The sequence below is a fragment of the Hermetia illucens genome, chromosome 4, assembly GCF_905115235.1.
Source record: "Hermetia illucens chromosome 4, iHerIll2.2.curated.20191125, whole genome shotgun sequence".
Classification (NCBI taxonomy): Eukaryota; Metazoa; Arthropoda; class Insecta; order Diptera; family Stratiomyidae; genus Hermetia; species Hermetia illucens.
In genome coordinates, this window is record NC_051852.1 from 14,017,521 (window position 1) to 14,041,552 (window position 24,032).

The window sequence follows — 24,032 nt, forward strand, 5'->3', positions numbered from 1 at the left end:
ATAGTCATGAAACCGTTTCCGATTCCACAGAAGGGTTCTGGCCCGTGTAAAGGCATCCCTGTTCCCTTCTTGGCTAGTTCATCCGCTGCCTCATTGCTTTCCAATCCAGCATGGCCTGGAACCCAAAGCATTCAGACCTTGTTGGACGAGCCGAGTGTATTCAGTCTCTCAAGGCATTCCCATACCAGTTTAGAGTTCACCTGGTTGGACCTAAGGGCCTTGATCGCTGCTTGGCTATCGGTGAGAATAGCTATGTTCTGCCCCCTGTAGTTCCTTTGCAAACGGTGCTCAATAGCTCGACACTTAATTCGCGTGGCTACTTGATTCCGAACAAGGGTGGCTCCTGGCCAATGAGAGGATGGTCAAACAATATCTGAAACCTTGGGATAGTTCAAGCGTAGCGATAATGTCTAAACGAATGTATTGGCAAGACGTTTTTGGATGCCTTCTAACTTTTGGACATTGACAGCTAATACACGTGCAGGATCACAGTCGTACGTCGCGATGCATATTGGGCCAAATTACCTTTTTTTCTAGATAGTTTTATAGGTAGCTGGACTACTGGGGTTGATGTTTTACGCAGTGTATTGGGAACAAAAAATGTGACTAGGGCCGTAGAGAAAAAACCCGGGATCAGGGTAAAAAGTCTGCGGAAAAACGGGGACTTCATATGATTTCTTTTTTTCATTGAAATGTCTACTCCAAGCCTTCAAGTAAGTGTCGAAAATGGCGAATAGTAATGTAAATAGTAAGGAGTTCGCGGTGGTACATTATTGTTCTTAGACTAACACAGCAGTTCGTTTAATTGTGCCTAATGGCCCCTAAGAACCTTCGAAAAACCAAGATCCACCAAGTTGGTCCAGATCAACCAAGTTGATATTGTTGCTACCAAAATTCCATTTCGCTATATTGACTACTTCGAACGTTAATGGGAGTGTCATCAATATAGTAAACAAAAAGTATATACACTTGGATTGCGCAATTCGGAAGTTCTAAAGGATCAAATGGCGTGGCTACCGCTGTCTTAGAAATGTCCGCTTCGCAGTTTGAGTTTCGTACGCTTGGTACGCTCTCAATAAATGCCTTTTGAAGAAGATCGTCCTTCCAATTAGTCCAGTAGCAATGCCTTCTTAAGGCTATTTTGAAGACCGTGGCATTCATTCTACGACTGGTGATGTCCTGGCTTCCCTCTAGTCCTTTGGCTAAGAGTAGTTTGGCATTGTAGAGTCGCAGGTCTCAATTATCTGTTGACATAGCTGACTCACTTTTTCCAGCGCCGTTCCCTTCGAGTCGTAACCTCCTTCGGAAGCCGCCAGGAATGTCTCTTCGTGGAAAGCTCCAGTGGACCACCCAGCTATCCTGGTTTTTTCACTTTTGATGTTCACTCGACTAGCCCCTCCCCAGTTCTTGTTGTCGAAAAAGATGGCCTGGTGGTCACTGTGGTTACGGTGCTCACTCAACCGCCAGACCATCCCTCTCGCAAATGAGGTACTGAGGTAAGTTAGATCGACGATTGAGCCTAGTCCTCTGCCTCAGAAGGTGGGCACGCATCAAAAGTTGGGGAGTACAATGTCCAGCTCCGCGGAGGTTTCAAGCAAGATTTGGTCCTTGGTGTTCGTCACACGATTTCCCTAGTCTAAAGTCCACGCGTTGAAATCACCGGCAATGATTTTGAGGCTGTGGTCTCTAGCGTCCAACACCAAGCCCTCTGGAGGAGCATAGCAGCTGTAGATATGGACGCCGTTGACATTTGCCCGTACAAAGCCATCTCCCGGGAATTCCATTGTTTCTGGAATGGCTCACCGTTCATATGCCTATATCGCCGCGTTTAATGATGAGTCTTTCACCCACGTAGCACTAACGTAATTTCGGTACAGTTCACTTATTACCGCCACGTCCACATTCGACTTTCGAATAGTTTGCGAGAGCATGTCTTAAGCTGCCTCGCAATGGTTGAGGTTAATCTAAATAAAGCTCATTTGACCCTACGGTTCAGCTCCCTTCTATATGCCGGGCACCTGCCACCACCTGCAATGTGCCGGTTGTTCACTCCCTTTTTCCCTTTGCAAATAAGCCTGGATCCGCAGTGCAGTCTTTGATAAGGTAGCCCCCTTCTCCACACTTCCTGCACCTTCTCGACCTATCATGCTCACTAGTACATGCTGCTGCAAAGTGACCGAAATCGAGGCACCTGAAGCATCTCTTAAGAGATACTTGCTCCCTAAGTCGGCGCGCCACCCAACCTATTCTTACCTTGCCCCTTTTAATGGCACTGTCTTCTAGGTCGTTAAGGTTGAATTGTTCCCTTAGCACAGCAAAGATATCCTCTCGTAAAGTGATCTCACCTAAGTCTTTGCACACACAAACTATTTGCTCCTTCCGAACTTTCACGTCAGCTTTCTTACCAAGCATCTTCTCCACTTGGCCGCGAAAGCTATCCACTATCTTCTCGCTAGATTTGTTTAATTCCAGCAACAGATTCCCCTTTTGCATACGCCTGATACGGCTTACATTGCCACCCAGGCCTGTCAGTTCCGAATCGGCTTTGAGTTTCCGAAGGATATCTCATTTCTTGGAAATATTGATTACTTCCGGATGAGTCTTCATTTTCTTTTTGCGCCGCTTTTTGCCACCCACCTTTGCCCACTGTTCGGTTTTACGAGCTATAGGCTGTTCCCCTTTTGCCACAGTTAGGCATGTAATTGAAGAACTACCCGGAGCTTTTGCCAGCGCTATTTTCTTCATGGATGAGGCTTTTTTCTTCTTGGCCGCTTGCTAGACGCCAAGGGATGCCCTTATTCCATCCCTACTCCGTTTTCCCGCATTCTCACCCATCTTATGTTGAGGTGGCGTCACCTGCATCTCCCACGTGCCTTTGCCACACGACACTTGGACATTTTCCTCATCCACCGCCCTAATATAGGACAACTTAATAGCTCGTATCAGAGCTCTGATATTTTGGTAGATATCCCGCCTCTCTTTAATGAATTTACAGAGTTCATTTATCCGTTTCCCCAATGGAACAAACGCACGATCGTCTTTTACAGCATCGATAGTTAAGTCAGACTAGGGAATCTCCAAATTCCTTTTCGAGTCCTTCGATGAATCTCGACTGCCTAGGGGTAAAGTTTTAAACTTTTCCGAAAAGGTTCCGGTGTAGATCTCCTTTTCACTCCACTAAGATCTCTTGGCTCATTTCAAGGCCCTGATCCAATATGGATTGTTGCACCAACGATTATTATTAAGATCTCTTGGAGCTTTAGATGCCAAAATAGCCAAGTTTCCCATTACTGAGGCACTGCGGTCGCTGGATATCGACGCCCAGGAGCCCGCTTGCCCACTCCCAAAAACCGCCGGGATTGGGTTTCCGAAGCCCTGCACCGATTGATTTCTAGGTGGGCATTTACTTCCAACCTACCCGGCCTGCGCATAGGCATACCCATGCACGCACATCTGCTGATGCGCATCCACTGGCGTTCCCTGATCCACATGAAGGGACTCGCCTGGTGGGAGATTTAGCAACTCCACACAGGAGCCTATATTTTTTAGTCCGCCAGGTCCACCACCATATAATTCGGGGTATTTCGTAACTACAATATCGCTCGATAGTCTAGAAAACGAATTAACATTGCCTCCTTTGGAGCGCGATGGCCATTATATTCCTTCATTATATTCCCAAGTAGTGGTTTCAGCCCGTCATCCATTCTGTCTCTCTCCGAGGGTATCTTTCGACTATACTTGCAAAACCCTCGGACCTGGCCGTAGCAGCCAACTTAAGAGCCCTTTTCGGAATTTCGTTCAATATCGGAGCCTTCTTATCTCCAATATGTGCGCAGATACCCGAAGTTCTGGGAACTTTACGTCCCAGACATTGTGATATCCCCCAATCAATCTGAAGATAAAGCTGCGCTGATGGTTTTGCAAAAAAAATTGAGTTTTTGAGGTTTATGCAGTTACACAGCGATCTGTAAGAGGCACTGGCCAACATGGGGCTAACCCACTAACTGCGGTGAGGAAGGGGGCACCATCATGCCCTTCCTTTCGATTGTCCGACTCTAATTACAGCCAGACATCGGACAGTAAATAAACCGTTCTTTGGCGACCTCAATTTTAATCTTTTTTTATGGGCTGGCTTTAAGATTCAGAGCCCGATAGACTTTACCCTTTCCTACGTCTTTTTTGCAGTATTGAAGGTCTACTGAACTGTGGATAGTGAAGTAGTAACCAAGCTTGCTTCAGGCTTCCCTAGTATTGACAGTGGTTTCACTTTGAATTTGGTCTCACCTCTCCCTACCAGGGCCACCTACATATTAGGCAAGAATACTGACTGTCTTTTGTAACTAATTGTAAGAATGGGGCTTAGTATTGCCTTACAATTAAATCAATCACCTCCTCCCTGTTTATGCCTTCAGAATTATAACGACAAATCCGATACAATGCGCTATGAAAATTCTGCTTGTTCCATAGCTCATAGTGCATTTCCAACTTATTTTTTCATCTCAGATACTTGCATGCCCAAGGAAATCCTAATGGGAACTGTTAAGTGTTAATTCTATCGATTTGCTTGCGCATTAGTCAGCAATAAAAACCAATTCCACAAACCTCCCTGTCCCAGCATTAATCTTTTACTCTATTCCTGTCATCAATTGCACATGTCAGAGGTCCTTTTTTGTTTGGTTTTCTCATTGCTGACTCGATTTCTCCATTTGTTGGCTTTTTAACATTGAACGGCGAAATCTTTTTTTCGCCCCCTGGTCCCAGGAGAGAGATGAATGTGCAACAAAATGCATCCGTGCATGCACCCAACCTATACTCGTACACTGCCATGATGCCGATGCATGTGCGGATATTTAAAAGTTGCAACAGGCCAAAGTGCATCCGATGCACTCCTCATCCTCGTTTAATCTTCAGCGGAACACATGTGTTTACCAGAAAAATGCGTGGGAATTTTGACATGTGCAACATGTTGTGATGCTTGGCTTTTGTTAGAGTATCTTTTCTTTGCCTTATTTTTTCAGGCAGTTCTTTGCACTATGACTGTGACTTTCAATGGTTTTGCGAACGTGTCTTGCAGGAGGGAGGTTTACGGCCAGTGGAAAGGTCTGACCGGTAATAAAGTAAAAGGAATCTTTTCTTTTCCTTTAATCACGGAAATAATCTTTTGGGAGATTTACAACATTCGCAGTGGATATTGTTATTATTGGCGCTACTTAACCGTTGGAATCTGATCTGATGTTAATAGGTTAAGATATTGATGCCATTCAGATGTAAGGTCGTGTGGATGAATATGAAAATCACTGAACTATGGAGATGGTACCAAAAGTTGCACTGTTATTCCTTGGACCTGAATATACTATCACGAAAATTGTAACAATGAAGAAGAGTGGGGTGCTTTCAGGTTTCGCCCAACATTAGTAATCTAGCGCAGTGAGGTTCACATCCGATGAATGACTCTGCGTTTTTTAGCAGGACTTCCTTGTCCAGTAAAATAGGTACTCAAGGTGGCAGTGAGGAAGCCGGGGCAGCAACCCTGTCGGTCAAACCATAAACCAGCTGAGGAGAACCTCCTTGTGGTGGTACCGGGAAACGCTATATTCACTTTGGTTTGCTGGCCGAGATGCAGTAGACGAATGCTCCAACGCCTGTCAGAGCGATCAGACCCGAGCCTGCACAGGGACTTATATGAAGTGGCTTCGGTCACGAAACCTTACCAGAGGTATACTGGTATCATGGAAACCGAGATAGCCCCTGAATTCACATGTTTCAACAGAGATCCTGGAGGATGTGAATTCAGCTCCGTTCTTGCGGTTGGCCCCTAGTGGGAGGTTCATGGGGATTGTGGTTACGTTCAAGCGAATATAGCCCTTCGGGCTTCAAACGCGGTGTTGCGTTTTAACATGGGTGCCGTACTCCAAAGTTCGGTAGACATTTAGGTAGTCTTTCATCCACCAGTATTAATAAAGAGTTCAGTTTAGACTACTATTGTTGTGCGTGTATATCTCAGGGGGACTCTGACTATGGTCATAGAATCAATCTGCGTCTTACGAAGATCATGGGATTAAGTCTACTGGACCGGTGCTCGCGTAAAATCCATAGAGACGTAACTGTCAAATAAAGTAGAGAATAAATTCTCAAGGGTTCAACCTTTGCTAGGCACTAGGTTTTCGTGTTACAGCCTCACCTTTTAGTAGTCCGATTGTATGACAAAACCTTATTAAAATTAGTTTGCTGTCTGTGTGATACATTACGTGCTAGGTAATAATGGGACAAATGTTTTCATACCTGAAGCGTCCAGCCAGAATTTTCCGGCTTTTTATTTTTCAATTGGGACTTTCATCTAGACTTTGATCACTCATGTATTTCTAGCTTAAGTTGAACTAAATTCTACTTCAATGGGTGGCCGGTTAGGTAGGGTAGCATCAGTGGCCATTCTGAAGAGCCCAATTAGCTCTGTGATTTGTCGTTTTTATGCCACAAACTCCCAAATACCATAACCTGTCTGGTAAGAGCAAAGAGATAGAGTCCAGCCGGCTTAGATCTTCAGACCATTCACGACGGAAAGCAGCCCCACCACCACACAGCTAGGAATCTTTCTGAGGCCCTTAAAAAAATGTTTTACTTAGTATCCTTGAGCTGGAAAATCGCAGAGAAATTGCGTAAGGATTTCCTCCACTTCGCCGCAGCTTCGGCAAAGCGAATTGGTGACGTGGTCACCTATAGATCAGTGCCGCGTATAGAGACAATCTTATAGTGCATTTGCCCGCGTCTGCCTCAAGAGCTCTTCCGATCGGGTTTGTTACCGGCAGGCCAAATCTTCTTTGAGTTTGCGTTGGTGGAGAGCGTTCGCCATTTAGTTCCGCGGCTGCTAAGTAGTTCGAGTTGATTCCACCCTTAACAGTAGCAAGGGGTATTATTATAGACTGTGCCCACCAAAGGAAGGTCAAGAGCGGAACCCCGCCTGACCAGTCTGCCAGCCTGCTCGTTCTCTTCTATGTTCCTAAAACAGGGAGCCCAAAAAAGGATGACTTTGGGCATGCCGCGCAAACTATTCAACCCGTTCCTGCACTGCTTCACCAGCCTGGAGGATGTTGTCACTAAGTACCAGGCCGTAATGGCCACTTTGGTTGTTGATCAGAATAGCTATGCTAAGTTTGAAGCTTAGATCGTGCTCCAGCCAGCAACAGGCTTCCAGTACATCCCCTTCGAATGCACTAACGAATACTGGAAGGTCGGACGACTCAGCTCCATTGTGTGTATCCGAGAATATTCCTGCATCGACTCCCCAGACCATCTTCAATCCTTCGGTGAGGAATCCTGTAGCCTTGAAACACGTCGTCGGTCTTCCCCTACCCTGTTTGGAAAGTTCACAGCAAAGTTTCTCGTGAAGTTCGGCTTGTGTGTGGTGTAGTCCATGGGGAATGTCCAGAGTACCCGAAGCACATCATGTAGGATGCTACTATGGTCGTAGGGTTTCGATGTTCAAAATTCGGACTCAAGTAGTCTGACATTGCGCGCTACAGCGTATTTAATGTGGAAATTCAGGAAGAGGAGGTAGAGGAGCAGTTTGAGAGTATCGGACAGGTAACACCTGCACATATAGTTCTTTGAATCCTATTAAGCATCGCTCTATTGTATTTTTTGCTCAACATTTTTCGCCCCACAATAGAACCGTACGTTACGATGGGACGTACTACGACTGTGTACATCCAGAGAAGCATCGCCGGCCGGAGACCCCATTTCCTTACAGGCATAAGAGACTACAGGTCCTCTTAACCCTCAGTTATATATTCAATTTCCAATTTAGCTTAAGATCCGAGATTACACCTGAATACTTTACATTGAAGGAAAGAACCAGTCTTTGTTCATTTAGCCGCGGAACGTAAAACTCGGGTATCCTTGGCTTGGTGGTCGATAGCATCAATTCCATTTTGGTTGGATTCATTTCCAGTCCGCATCTTACGGCCGACAGGTATATCTTTCCCAAAGCACCTTCCACAATTTCACTCATAACGGAGGGAAACATCCTTGACCACAGTTGTTGGAATACCCCACCACCTTCACATCACACCAGTCCAATTTGCGCAGGGTGTCATCCACCACTATATCCAGGAAGGCAGCCTGCATATTATGTAGTGACGGTTTAACCGAACTAATTACCTCGTGCAAAACCGCCTCCGTGGATTTACCACTGAGTAGGCGTACTACGACTTAGAGAAAGGTGTTCCCTCTATAATCGTCCTTACGTGGATGTCTAGGACGCTCTCTAGGGTCTTCAACACGAAAGAGGTGACTTTGATTGGTCGAGGGGCCCTCGCAGACTCATGGTCGAGTCTGCTTGCTTTCAGTTTAAACAATTCTCGTACCTGCGTCCGCAAGAGTATGATACGTATCCCAACAAGGTACAGCTCCGGTAAATCTCGTCAAGCCATGGCGCAACCTTTTCTTACTGTTTCGATTGCATGACTGGCATTGTCCCATCTGGAAACGGAGAAGCTGTTTATAGCCTAGCCGATTTTGTACTCGATAATTATCGATTGCATACTCTCCAAGCAATGCTCTAACGCACAGTCCTCCTCGTTGACGGGGAAGTGGGTCGGAACCAGTACCTCTAGGGTTCTACCAGATTCCGTCCAATAGCCTTTCAACTAGATTTTCAGATAGGATTTGCTCCTATGTTCCTTGGATAGAATGTTATTGAGATTCGCAGATACGCTGGTGTTTTCGATGGTCTCAAAATAACCCGACCAGCACTGCAGTCATGATTGCCGACTTGTACTTCTTTAAGCTGTCCAAATATAGCTTCTAATGTAGCAGAGAAGACTTTCCTGGTCAGCTTCCTGAGGCTCGACAGATCTTCATTCCACCACAGTCGCACTGTCTTTTTGCAGTTTTTAGCAGAGCACGGCATTTTGAAGGCAGTTTCAAATACCTTTTTCAAATCCCCGACCTTTGATTCCAGTTCGTGGGTGGTGCCAATCTGGCCAATTTACACGCCCAGGGAGTTAGTTTTTGATAACTTCACCAAACTTTCTCGAGTCGATTCTCCTAGGGTCTTTGAATACCCTCTGCAGGGAAATATAGACTGAAGAGTATCCAACTGTAATCTGAGAACGATCTTTGGTCACACACTAACAATCACAGTCCTCCGAGCTAGGAAGGAAGATTGGTGTACTGCTCCTGTTACACACCAATAGATTTGGGTTAATGATAAAATCAAAGAATGACTCACCTCCTTTGTTGATTTCCGAGCTGTCCCAAAACGAATGCCTTGAATTGGCATCGGATCATACCAGCAAGTTAGCCTTCTTTGATGGTCGGGGTCAAATGTTGCAGTTCCTCTGGTGGAGCTGATCTATTGTGGGCCATGTACACGTTCCCCGCACCCGCCTGCTCTAGATCGCTGGAATTCAGGTAGGGACACCGAAAAGCGCCCAGGCTCTTTCTGGCAAGGATACATGCTCTTGGACTGTCCCGATCAACATCTCGTGTGCTGTGGAATAAATTGTAATATTTGCTTTGGTGCCTTTTGACGGTTCTACTGCGTATTAATGCGACATCGATATCTTCCTCCAAGATCAGCAGATTAGTTATTGCCTACTTCGAGTGCTGGAGATTAATGTGCGCTACGCCTAGCATGATCAGTTTTCATAGGGATCCATCAGTCCCCGCCGGACTATTGATCTTCATTTCTCCAACTGCTCACTGGAATCTGGTCGAAGCCCGGTGTCGTGAAACGGACCTTTTGGATCTTTGCGTAACTAACTCCGAACCGTAGTTTGTAGCTCGCCATTTGCGGTGCCTCCAGGCACTCTCCATTTATATGGAGCAGAAAGCATTGGCTGTTCGTCCTTATTGAAAACCACCCAGCCGTCCATGGAAATACTGGGGTTTTGAGAGCGCGTTTGGGTAAGCTTGTCCTTATCCATGCGGATCTTCTGCAATAATATGCAATCAAGCTTATGCCTTCCCAGGCGGTGCTAATCTTAGCGATGTATGAACTGAGGACACCCCTGGGGAAATGGTCCTGTCATGCTCCTACCGAACCCACGGACCATCTGAGAGAAATTGACGCATGAGATGAATTCCTCCCCTTTACTTTCCAAGAAATACTCGATGATCATATCCGACAGCCTGACCTCAACCCTTATCCACACCTCTACCGCTAGTTTGCCGCTAGCGGAGTTACTATCCGCCACACGTAAGTGACTTCTGAAGGAGTTTCGGAGTTCGCACTTCGTCTCGGCAGGCTTTTACTGCTTATCAGTTTACAAAAGGTGCTTCGCGCCCGAGCCGTAGCTTACTTTGCTCCGCTTGTGCTGCTGTTCGATCTCGCCTTAAGGTCAATTGCGTTTGAAAGCTGGTGGGCTTTGCCTTCTGCCGGTTTTCCAGGCCCTTGTTGTTATTTTCTTCGACAATCGCCAGGAATTCCGTTCGTCGAAAGTATCGACCAGCTCATTTTTCGCAATCTCGATCAGAATATAGATGGCCTTCTGGTGCTGGCTCTTGACCAAGGCTTCAGTGGACCTCCGTCTCTTTCCTTATTTCCGGATTCGTTAGGAGTGCTATGGCTGGTATTGTCTCCACAGAGCTCAACGAGAGCGGTCCGTTTGTCTCCTCGCTGCCGGAGGTTTCTGTTGTTGGTTTCAGCGGTGCTATGGCTGGCATTGACTGCACTGCGCTCCCCGCTTTCCGTCCTTTGATGTAGAAGAAAGAGAAAGGGGCTCCCATTTCTCCCTTCCTTTTGAGGGAAGTTGTGGTCACAACGGTTGATTCTTATGAGGAAAGTTTTCGACGCCCATCTCAATCCGCATCCTGACACTCTGTATTTGGCCACCGCGGCATCGATACTCGACAACTGGAAAGTATCGTAGAGAATTGGGTTGGTTTTTAAATACCGGTACAGTAGTGGAGGATTTGTCCTTCCTTGAGGCGTGTTCTCACCATATCTCCAGGGGAGACATTCCTTCAGAAGATAAATTGGAAAGTGGTCAACCTTTTGACATTTTGTGGAGTGGATTAATTGAACCGAAGGATAGGATATAATGAGTTGAAGGCATCGTTTATACCGTTTAGAGCCTTGTTAACGTGCGGATTCTTCGATAAATTGGAGGTGGTGGTGCTGCCTAAATAGATGACATGTTCCACGGTAGATGGGAATAGAATTCATGTTCAGGAACGCCTTCTTGGTTTCAAAAAACATTTTCGGAAACAGCCTCATTCTATTCCCGCGGAAGACAATCGTTTGTTACTTCTGAGGATTTAAGGCTAATTTCCACTTGCAGAAGTAGTAGTAGGGCTCGTCTAAATATGAATTCAGACAGATTTGTTCGCCCATTATGTCCTGCGTGGTAGTGTAAACTATGTGGTCATCGGCAAATTTGAGGATCTTGATAGGATTGGCGCTAGACGTGGGCCTGATAATGTCCGCTAGGATGGGTCCTTGTGGGATTCTACCAGGAATGGTGTAGGGAGAGGAGAGTTGCTTCTGAATTTTCACTGAGTTGGAGGTGGAGAGGGTAGAGATGTGGCCTGCACCTAACAGGAAGGAGACCATTTTCATTTTTTGTTTTGTGGTAGGAGCGATTAGAGTAGCCATGAAGCTTACGGCGAAATAAGCATTCAGCAATCAGTGGTTAATGAGAGAAAACATGAAGGGACTGATAGCTACGGAGCATTTTTTAAGGATAATTTTTAGGGCTTTTTTAAGTCCGGCCGGATTTTTGTTTTTACTCTCCTTAAAGGAACTTGTGATCGTTTTTGGCTTGACGAAGTTAATAGGTGAGATGGAGCCATTAAACCTGGTTAGGAAAACTGGGTGCCTTAAGAGACCAGATTGGTTTATTATTCGGGTGTATGAAGTTGTAAATTTAAGGGATGCATTGACTTCGCCTTTGATATTTTGATCACGCATGTGGAAAGCATCCAAGGAAGTTTGCTTTCTCAGTAAGTGAAATATTTTGGGGAAGGCTGCCATTGTTTGCTAAGTGGCAGGAAAACCTTACGGAGTTCTTTGTATGCATTTGGATTGAGTCTTATATTGGATGTTCCGCTCGGTTCTTGATTGGTAAATAGGATGAGGATCTGATAGCGGATAAAATTATTGAAGTCATCGATACTGTCCTTTACGAAGGCACACTGTAGACAATGTTTATTACAAAATAAGCCCCGCCATCGCTTTTTTTATATTGTGTATATTTTGGAGGATGCCGTCCGAGAGGGAGTTCAGGTTCCGATGATTGATCCGGTAGCTTGAATTCAAGTACATTGGCAGATAGGAAGTGTTCCTTAGTTAGGAACTTGTTAGAGACTAGTATTGGCTCCGGCAAAGTGTGTGGTCGTTGATAAGGATGGTGTCAGTTCGAAAAAGGTTTATATTGAGAAATGAAAGCCTGTAATGGTAACAGCGTCTGTTTTCACGTAGGAGGACTATTTGATGATTGTGTTCAACGAGGAACGTTTCGAGGTCATGTCTACGAGCCGCAGTAGCTACAGACTTGATAATAAACTCAATAATGCTGACATCTATGGTTGAATATCCAAAGGTTAACCGTTGTATTGACTCGAGATAACTTGGTGTGGAGATGCATCTGGAGTCGTAGGGATTCAATTGGTGCAGCCCAGTATATCTTCAAATGACATTGATAGCTAAGTACGTTGATATTATGTGAGGTTTGTGCGGTTCGATGGAAGGGCCCGTTTTGGACATACCCCATGGTCATAACCTTATCACTTGCGGTAGTTGGATGCTTCTGTGGTGCCGATATCAGGTAGGTAGGTTTGAAGCTGGGTCCGCCCTGCATTGATTCATGGCTTCCTCCAGAGAGGCAATTATTGCCTACAAGTTGCGGATTAAGTCCTCTGGAGACTTGTTCTTGTTGAGAGCCTCTTCTAGGTTACGGAGAAGAGCTTTATTCTAGTTGCATGAGAAAACAATTTTCTCACTTGCAAGCGACCTACCCTTGTGGCCCTACGTTAGACCCCCATTCTGAATGTGCGACCGACTCCGTCAATGATGCGTCCTCGATTTTGGACTACATTTTTTCTGGTGCTGGATTACGCACGTGGGTATGACAAACGAAAGATGCATTACGTACGAAATATTGTTTTTTATTTCCTTATTTTTGGTCTAATTAAGTTATATTTAATGCCGATGTTAACCTTTGCTCTCTGATCAATGAATTCCTTTCGGCATAATTCATTTTTGTTAACTATTTCCACACAACTTGATAGCCTATTTGCCATTTCTACGTACGTCAAAGTGATACAAGCTCCGAATCACCGATTATTTGAATTCCAACAATTAGCTCCAAAATGTTGATACCCTTATTAAAAGGAATTTTGTTTTGAAAAATAATTTCACTTTAATGGAAATTACAAAGTAAAAATTCCAATTTTCATGGTTGGATGAGATGTGATAGTACAACGTATGCAAAATTATCAGCACCCAAAGACCTCATAATCGCATCCGCTCTCAAAAAGATTTTTTCATAAGATCGTTCCATTCAATAATGCAGCTTCCTCATGGGGAGTAGCCAAGTTGTACCTTTGAGAGATTTTTAAGGTTTGACAAATTTTATTAGTTCAAAGAAACAATTCAAAGATAATTCAAAACAGAAGCACGAAAAATAAAATTCACCGAGTCCCATACGCAAGAAAAACACCAAAAAAAACCCTACAAAAAAGTATCTTAAGTATTCAGTTTTAACTAAATCCGTCACAAGCCTCCTGAAGTTGGAGTAAATTTAGTTGCACTTTGGGAATGAACTCAAATGAACTCTGCAAATCGGAAAGTCCTTATCAAAAAGTGATTAGTTCCTGGGTACCTACATGGCATTGGATTATTTCATCATTCGTTACTGATAGCTCCAATAAGCGAACATGCATGGACGACGCATGTAGAGTACGTAAATAACATTCCCATCCAATTCTTCAAGAAATCCCCGCAAAAATTTCGGCACGCGATAGTGATAATGCCAAAATGTTTATGCCAAAAGCGGAAACAAGATAATTGGCTTGTACACTACATCCAGCTTGAAATGCAATTAAAAGGGCATTTCCTCTGCTACTCAGCCTATAATCTTATCGGTAACATAGGAAAACTTTTTGGGTTCTGCTGAGATTGGTCGCTTTACATAAATTCCAGACATCTGAGACAGTGCTGTGAAATGCAGACTTCACTTAGAATAAAATCTGACCAATTTCCCGTAGCAGAACATTGACAGCTTATTAACGTCAATCCTGACGTCTTTATTGGTCCTGGAATCCTCTGTTCAAAGATAGTAAGACCGGAAGCATGGGGTTGAAGTACTGATTGGTAAATCTTACTTAGAGGAGGTCTCAATGTGCGAGCTCTCCAATAGCGCATGTCTTCACCTGATTTTCATGACCTCCAAATGCTATGTCCAAGTAGCCTTCAGGATATCATTTGATACATAGTCTTACTTCAATAGCAAAATGATTGTGGAGTTAGACATCAGAACCTTTGCGCCATACATGGTCAACAATCATCATCATCATCTCAACATTCTGATGGAGAATATAAAGGCAAAACGTTAAAAAAGCAACCTAAGCGAAACACTTCTGAGCGGGCAAATGCGCTCAAGGCTTCTCTATGGGGTTGAAAATAAGAAGTCCTCAAAAATTTGTACATTTCTCTTTGCTCTATGACTTCTTCCTTTGGTCCATTTAGTAAAAACTCTCTCTCTTTCTCTGGGTCCTAATTACAGATGCACTCCGCTTCGAGCTTGCCTTCTTCCGTATTGGTAATTTGAAAAATGCTCCACTGTCCGAATTCCTGCCAAGTTTGTGCTGAAAGCGCGTCAAAATCCGTAGTCGCGCCAACCACATCCGAGCGTCAGGGATTAGGTGAGGTTCCTTACGATCGAGAGCCGAATGCGTTTAGGAGAAGCTCAACGATTATAAAATCGCTTTCAATATCCAAGGCGGAAAAAGACCTGGGGCAAAGGAACTTTTTTGAGACATTGTCAAAATGTGTGAATGGAGGCTGTGGAAGAGAAGTCCCACCTGGAAGACTCATCCTTCATTCTGCTTGGAGTTAGAAAATGTCAGGCGATGACGGCTTTACTGTTTCTTACCAGGGCAGAGGCAAATCGTCAGACCTGCCCTGGTAAGAAATCGTAAAGCCGTCATTGCCTGACATTTTTTTACAGTTTGGGTGCTAAGCCCTAAACGAGGGGTCCGTGGACCAAAAAAGATGGAGTAAGTTGCCCCCCATTTGGACCAGCCCGGCATTAAGTTGATGCGGACTTAGGACCCCACAATTCTGAAACAAAATATTTGGAGTAAGAATGATTGCGTTTTCGGAATTTATCAAAGATCAACACAACGTGCGACAAGGAGTTAAGCATATAGTGAGATCCATCACGGTTCTACATAAAAAAAATCGCGAGAAGATGCAAAAGGATCAATGGAAAATCCTAAAATTACTTCTTCGACGGTAACGCAGTCAACGCAGGTAACACCCAACCGTATACTAGTGGTTAGGCGGAGAACAAAGAGGGTTCAGGAAAAGGAAAACGAACATCCACGAAATCAGACGGTTCCAAAAAAAAGGGGTGTAACACCTACTTGAGACAGGGGCCTTAAATGTCGGTAGGTGAGAAAATAATATCTAAAACACTGGTGGCGCCAAGGGAGCCAATGTTTGATCAAAAGGTACACGACGGTTGGACTATGGCTGGGCTAAAAAAAGTCTAAAAAGAAGAAGGAGAAAATGAGGATCCGTCCCGAGGTGATCATCATTTCAAGCATGGTTAGCATGTCTGACGCAGACATATTAAGAAAGGTGAAAGCTGAACTTGATCTCAAAGAGTTGGGGGAAATGTAAGTAGAATTCGGAGTAACCTAAAGGGAAATTCCATGCTGCTTCCGCAGCCAAGTCAAAAATTTACTTGAGGAAAGTGCTGTCATACGTGTTCAAAAGGATGAGATCGCTATACAGTGCAAGGACCTAGATAAGGTTACTTCTAGGGCGGAAATCTTCACTATCTTAGCGGAGCAGGTCAAGTTGAAAAACTTGCAGGAGGCATCCATTGTAAGCCTCAGACAGGCGTATGGAGGCGCACAGATGGCGACCATCCGACTACCAGTAGAAGCAGCGTGTAAGCTGGTAGATATCAGGAAGATCAGTATTGGGTGGATATTATGTCGCCTTAGAGAGCAAATCTCGTTGAAGAGATTCATCAAGTGTCTCTTGTATGGACATCTGGGGAGAGTATGCACAAGTAAAATCGATCGGTCTAACCGACGCAGATATTGTGGGGAAACGGGTCACATTGCACCGGAATGTAATAAGGATCCCAAATGCATGTTGTGCGATGAAAAGGAAAGCATATTGCTGGAAGCAAGTACTTTGAGTTCAAAAAGGCGCTGAATGTACTGAAAAAATGTAGTTGATCCAAACCCATCTAAATTATTGTAGGTTCCCTTAAGAAGAGTATAAGCGACTATAATATGCGGACCTTATAGAAATCTTAACACTAGCCGTTCCCACTGGTGGGGCGGTTTTGTGGACTTGCGGGGGGCTTGTATGACCAAAAATGGACGGCATATACGTCAATAGTCGCTATATTCCTCCAAGCCGGACGTTGGCTGAATTCGAGGACATATTGGACAGATTGGTCTTGAGCGCAAAAGGACGGATACTGAAAGTCATCACCGCAAACTCATTGACGAATGTAAGAGGGTGTTGTATCTTGGAGGCTTTCGCGCAGTTAGACATCGTATTGGCTAACGAGGGTCAGGTTCTTACTTACCGGAAACGGAGGCACGGTTCGGTTGTGGATCTGACGTTTGTTAGTCCTGCACTAGTTCGCGAGATCATCTGGAACGTCAGCGAATATTACACCCCGAGTAATCACTAAGCAATCGTTTTTGACCCGCGGAGCAAGCGATGTGGCTAAAGCCCTGCTCGTCTGGGAATAAGGAGAACACCAGGCTGGTCTGCGAAAGAAATTGATAAAGTCCGTTGATTCGCAACCAGACATATTTGTAGAGTTGATTGAAGCATTCTTGGTGATAGAATCTTTCCCGAGGCATGAAAAAGACAAAGACTGTTGCCAAACTTGGTAAGCCTCCTTGTGAACCATCTCCCTACAGACCCAAATGTCTATTGCACACTATGGGCAGGGTTTTGGAGCGAATACTCTATAACAAGTTTCTCCCGACTATAGAGTTTGTGAGGCTTACCAGACCGACAATTCGGTCTCCGTAAAGTCAGATCAACCGTCAACGACAACTGGTCGCTGACCTAGTTGAAAATGCGATGCACAGAAAGGGTGGCACTAACAAGTATTGTGCTGTGATTACCCTTCACGTGCAAAATCCGTTCAACTCGGCCAGTCGGGACTTTACGAGGAGGTCTTTGCGGCGTTTGGTGTACCCAGTTACTTAACTGCGCTTATCAACAGCCTTTTAACAGGCAGGAAGCTCTGGTACGATACCGACAATGGACCCAGAGAATACGTTGTCTCCACTGGTGTTCCACAGGACTCTGTTCTGGAACCGCTATTGTGGAACATTATGTATAATGATGATTTCAATATCCCAGTTGGTAGCGACGTAACAATAGTGGCTTACGCTGGTGACATAGCGATGATTGTCGTTACAAAATTTCTCGGAGATGTGGAATTTCATCCAACCGAAGTAATCACTTGGCTGAAACATGCAGGTATTATACTTAAGGAGAACAAAACGGAAGCGGTGCTTATCACGAAGCCGCGTAAGGTTGAAAACCTTGAAGTGATGATAGATATGATGCTGAATTTCAAGCTGTACTTACAACATGTTTGCACCACGTTGAGGGCTCGCGATACACCCGTAAGCTTCTGTACGCGGCACCAGTTTGGACAAGTACATTGCATACCACAAGCTCAAAAGATGAGCACGGTTTATAGGGAAACCGCCCTAAGACTGTGCTGTGGCTTTAGAATTTTCTCAGATGAAGCGGCTTATGCGGTAGCCAGAATGTTCTAGATGGTAATTTGGGTCGATGAACCTGATTCTTCCTTTGATCGACATGTTAAAAATGCTGAAAAGAAAGAATGGTTAAGCAGGTGGAAGCAACGGTGGGAACGGGCGCAAAAGGGTCGATGGAGCTACAGATTGATCCCCAGCATCACAATGTGGAGCGAACACATGGTAAGATAAACTAAGATCTCATGCATTATCTCACGGAACATAGCGGATACTGTAAATACGTTTATAGATTTAAACTGGACAGCCCACCCAACTGTCCCAGTTGCGAAGGTATTCCGGAGGACCCGGAGCATGTTTTCTTCCATTGTCCCAGATTCGCAGAGGACGGAAAGAGTCTAGAGGAGACATTGGGTTGCGCGCCAGGAAAACTGGAGTGCAGTTAAAGACATGGTGGGACGGACTTAATGCAAGGCGAGAAAGGCAGAGGAAGCGAGAAACGCGCAAATGCAATCTATGGGCGAAGGAAGAAGCTACAGCCATGTCCACCCCACGACGTAATAGTTTGTGGTGATTTCGCGGGGAAGAGGACAGGAGACAGGGTGTGAAATATCACTATTAAGACTTTCATGCGTAGGCGACAGCTGACAAATCGTGAAAGTTACTATTCACTGTTAAAAAGGTTTGGAATCCTACCAAGTCAAAATTAACCACCGATGATGTGACTGAAAATGTAATGCGTTCTGTTGGTCATTGAGTTGCTCAGTTGGTAAATATCCTGAGAAGCATGAGAACTGGAACAAAACGTACCTCTAATTTTTTGTCTGGGGATCAGGGGAGTCCTGAGTCCTAATCGACTCGATGACGGACCGGCCGGATAGGGAAGCAATTTACTTCCACTCTTGTGGTCCACGGACCCCTCAATTTGGGTTAAACACCGAAGTTGGTGAAAAATTACTTAAGGTTACAGCCGTGCTTTCTATAAATTATAACTGACTATGGGCTAGTTGCCACTACACTGTTAATACTTTCTGCTGCACAGATCTAAATGTATCAAATTAAAATATACTTACGCATGGAAGAATTCGGTATCATCTGTTCTGGTAGTATCCTGAGTATCTTTTATAAGACATAGAATCAATATCATCAGGGACTTATCATCGTTCGTAGACCGAGGATTCAGTACCCAGACTTCTAATACTTTAGTCAAATATTTCCCCACGGTTTTTACGTCCTGTCTGTGTAGAAATGTTATAAATGTTCTTGCATCTATGCACATATTTGAATATACTTTAGGAGAGATAGGAGAAAACTCGTGTATCAACGTAAGACAGCTTAGGTCATGTTTATCAACGGAAATCGAGGAAAACTACCCTTCAGTAAATAAATGTATACCTATTTTATGATGCATATACATACATAGATATATGAACATAAGTGACTAAACATGTGAGTAAATGTTTATCGCATTGTGCTTGAAACGTTGATATCCTCTTATTTGTCGATCTAATTATCTCGGCTGTGTCATGCTCCAGAAAGGCAAGATAAATTTGAGTGACTACTTTAGATTCAGTGATAATGACCCGTCACAATTATGTCACAATTCTAAATTTCATTATCAATAGGATCAAGCAACCGTAGAGCAAATATGTACAACATTTTTAAATACATAGAAGATGATACTAATCTCACTTTTTATCTAATTCTGTAGTCGTGCTTCTGGAGTACTTTCAATTATAAACATGAATTTTTAGATGCATGAGTAATTCTCTCTCCTGTGGTTTGGATATCCGTCACTGCATATACATATAGACTTGAGTTTGAGTTATCTGTGGAATCATGTAATGAATTAGAAGGATCCTCTCTAACAATTATCTTAACTTTTTATATATCTTTCATTCAATTGCGTCTGTGAAATCAAATATCTTATTTATGGATGAAAGGAAGACAAGTCTAAATTCTAATTCCTCCTCCTGCAATTGCATTTCGAACAAATTTGGATAATACACAAAGGCAATGTTTTCTGCGAGGAAAAGTTAAAAACCTTCTCTCTAAATGGGATGCGGTAAGAAGTCCGCAGAGATCATATTGCCCATTAGAGATGGGTAGGTGATCTATGTAATATTTGCAAAGTGATATCACCTTAAATTACCTTACCATCACATTACATTACAATATTACCTACCATTACCGTATCACGAAGCATCAACGCATTACCAAGCATCATCGCATTACCTAGCATCATCCCATTACCAAGCATCATCACATTACAAAAGTGATGTTGTAATATAGCATCACTCAATATTAGCCCTCTTCATAATACAAGGCCGACGCCGAGTACCGAGCTGGCTTTGGGCTTACTTTAGGTTGGCATCGGGTTTGTTTTCGACTGACTTCGGGCTGTTTTGGTTTTTTTTTTGGGCTTGGTATACGTTGGTTTCGGTCTGGCTTTTGGACTGTTTTCGGGCTGACTTTGGGCTTGCTTTAGTTTGGATTCGGGCTGGCTTCTGCCTGGCTTTTGGTCTATTTTCCGGTTGCTTTAGGTTGGCTATCCTTTGTACTAGTTTTGGGCTATAAAATGATTTCAGATGCATGCGCATATGGGAATACAGATTCTTGGCTTCTAGTTACGGGTTCGAATAAATGTTGGGGCCTATCGAGTGCGACTATCAGTTGCGAATCTGTTCCATCGTCAGCTTCGATGTGAAAGGATGATTTTGATTTTGAGTGTGATAGGCAAACTTTAATTATGGCAAGCAAAGATAACATCTAAGTAAAGTAATGCTCGTTCACAAAAATGACGATTTGCATGTGAAAATATAGTACTATTTCCTATCTTATATCCCCATGGGATCTTTTGTTTTTATTCTCTTCTTTCATGAAAGGTTTACGTTTTGAATGTAATAAATGTATGCCAAATTATTCTAGTAATAAGTAACATTTGGTACTATGGGCTGCTGAGAAGGAAAGGTATCTCGGAGGAGACACCGGGTGAAAAGCATACCGAGGTCCCTGAAGAAGTCTCCAAAGCCATAGAAGCGGAAAGGACTAGGTCAACCAGGGAAGTAAACCTGCTGCCCAGTGAAGAGCAGAAGTTGGATGACCTAGACCTAGGACTTCTAGGGCTCAGGGTGGATAGCGGCACCCAGGAAAGCGCCATGTAGTAGGAAGCGACTCGGATTAAACGATCTTAACACGCTTTGAAGTCTGCAATCATGTGTCGTGACAGTAGCAATTCGGTTAACATCCTGCCCACCGTCTTGGTTAGGCTGCGAATCATCTTCAAAAAGGATATCGACCCAACTTCTGTGTGGAATCCAATCCTTGGGTCGGAGACAACCGAATGATCAAATAAGACGTAGATCAGGACTGACCTAGAGCATGTATCCTCGCGAGGAAGAGTCTGTACGCCTTTCTGCGTCCGAACCTGAGTTTCAAAAACCTAGTGGTGGTCCAATCGGAGAAGGCGGGGGCAGAGAACGTGTATATTTCTTTGGTTTACATGGCTCACGACCACCATAGCAACAAACAAGGCCAATCTGTTGATAGGCTGCGAGGCCAATGCAAAGCATACGCTTTGGGGAAGCTCGGAAATCAACGAGAGAGGTGAATCATTCTTTGATTTTATTATTACTTCAAACCTATCGGTTTGTAACAGGCGTAGTACACCAACTTTCCATTTTGTCAGCTCGAAGAACTGCGACGGTTGGGAGGAGGTCCTGGATATCGCCCTACTAACCGACAATGGGATTCTTATGGCGGAGAACTGGAGAGCGACTGACCAGAGATTCTTCTCAGATCACAGTTGTACACTTTTCACTGTAGAGGTCTCTAAACCCTTCAGAAACCCCACTGTGGTAGAATGAAAATCTCTCCAGCCTCAGGAAGCTGACCAGCGAAATCTTCAACATCTGCTACAGGCATAAATATTGGCAGCCATAGAAGGACTGCCTGAAGAAGTACAACTGGGTCATCAAGACTGCATATAAATCTCCGAGCCCAGATGGCATATGCCAGTCATGCTACATAGCCAGCAGGAAAGGGTTGTGCCGTGGCTTGTTGAAATTTACCGGAACTGTATCTCTTTAGGATACGTACCACAGTCCTAGGGCTGCGCACGAGTGGTTTTCATACCGAAAGCGGCTGAAGGACCTTCGACCAATCAGCTTCACCTCTTTCGTGCTGAAGACCCTAGAGTGCGTCCTGGAGAGAACACCCTTCTCTACGTCCCAACATGCTTACCTCAAAGGAAAATTCACAGAAACCGCTCTCCACGAGGTAATTGGCACGATTGAACGGTCACTGCAGTACAAGAAGTATACGCTAGTTGTCTTCTTGGATATAGAGGGAGCTTTTAACAATTTAGTACCAATGCCATCAAGAAAGCCTTGGCCAGTGTTAGATTGGAGGGGTGTATTACGCATTGGATTATACCCATGCTAGGCACCTGGATAACCCAACCGGATCAAAGAGGCAACCACTTGACCAGAGCTGTGAAGAAAGGCACGCCCCAGGGTGACATCATCTCTCCGGAACTCTGGTTAATAGTGATTTACAAAATTTTAGGAATATTGGACAGCAGCGGGTTGATGGTAGTGGCGTATGCCGACGACGGTGATATTAATGTCAGCGATTTTTCCCTCCATTATGAGTAACATTATGAAAACAGCGTTGCGAAAGGTGTATTATAAACCCAACCAAAATGGAACTGGAGCTATTCACCACCAAGGCAAAGGTACCTAAATTCCACCTAGCACGTTGAATGAACAAAGATTGGTTCTTCCCTCCATTGTAAAGTATCTGGGCGTAATCCTGGATCCAAAACTAAATTGGAGTTTGAACACACAACTGAAGATTAAGAAGGGCCTTCTATGCCTGCAAGAGAGCTTTTGCTAAGAAATGGGGTCTCCGGCCGAGGATGGTTCTTTGGATGTACACCGTTGTGGTGCGTCCAATTGTAACGTACGTGCAATAGAGAAATGGTGGCAGGGTTTAAATAAAAAATATAATAGAACGAAGCTTAATAGGATTCAAAAAACCGCGTGTGCATGCTACTGGGGCTCTGCAGTCCTGCCCAGCTGATGCTCTTAATGTACTCCTGCATCTCCTCCCCCTAGACCTCCATATTAAATACGTTGCAGCGTACAATGCCGTCGGACTACGTGAGCCCGGATGCTGGGCAGCGAAATCCTACGGCCACAGTAAAATCCTAGGCAAAGTACCTCGGGCATTCCTCACGGACTATGCCAAACGCAAGGTGAACTTCTCAAGAAACTTTGCTGTAGACTTTCCAACCAGAGCAATGTAGAAGCCCGGCTGCGTGTTGCAAGGTTATGACACAGTATTCTTTACCGATGGATCAGAGATGGTCTGTGGAGTCGGTGCGGGGTTTTCTCCAATACAAACAAATGTATTCTAAGCGGAAGTATTGGCGATACTGGAAGTCTGTCGATGGCAGAGGCATGATCTGAGATCCAAACGTAACATAGCCATTCTGGCCGACAACCAAGCGGCCATCAACGCTTTGTACTCAGCGACGACATCCTCCAGGCTGGTGGGGCAGTGCACAAATGCGCTGAACAATCTGGGTGGCACGGTCAAGGCCACCCTCCTATGGGTTTTGAAGCTGCGGAGAAGGGGCGGGGAGCTTCATGCACTTTCTCTGCGATTGCCCAGCTCTAGCTAGAGTCATGCTATGAACACTGGGTTAACCATTCTTTGGCGACCTCAGAGAGATTTCTAGCTGCAGGGTGGGAGAACTGCTTTCCTTCGTGAATGCTACGGGCTGGGTCTGAAGATCCGAGCCGGCTGGATCCTGCCTTCCTGCTCTCATAACAACAGTCACGGTCTTAGGAGTTTAGGTGTACCTACCTAGCTACCCGAAAGTTCTAGCTAATTCTCATGTGATGACTTCAAAGTTTTGTTTTATTAACCAGATATGCCAAAAAGGAACGAGATGACTAACTTATGTAACTTAGTAACACCTTCAATAACCATTCCGCCAAAATACCTTACAGCCTTCCTGCTATGTACTCGGCAGGTTGTAGACGTGTGCCCATAATCCAAAAATCTGTAACATTTATTTGGCACGGCCCTTA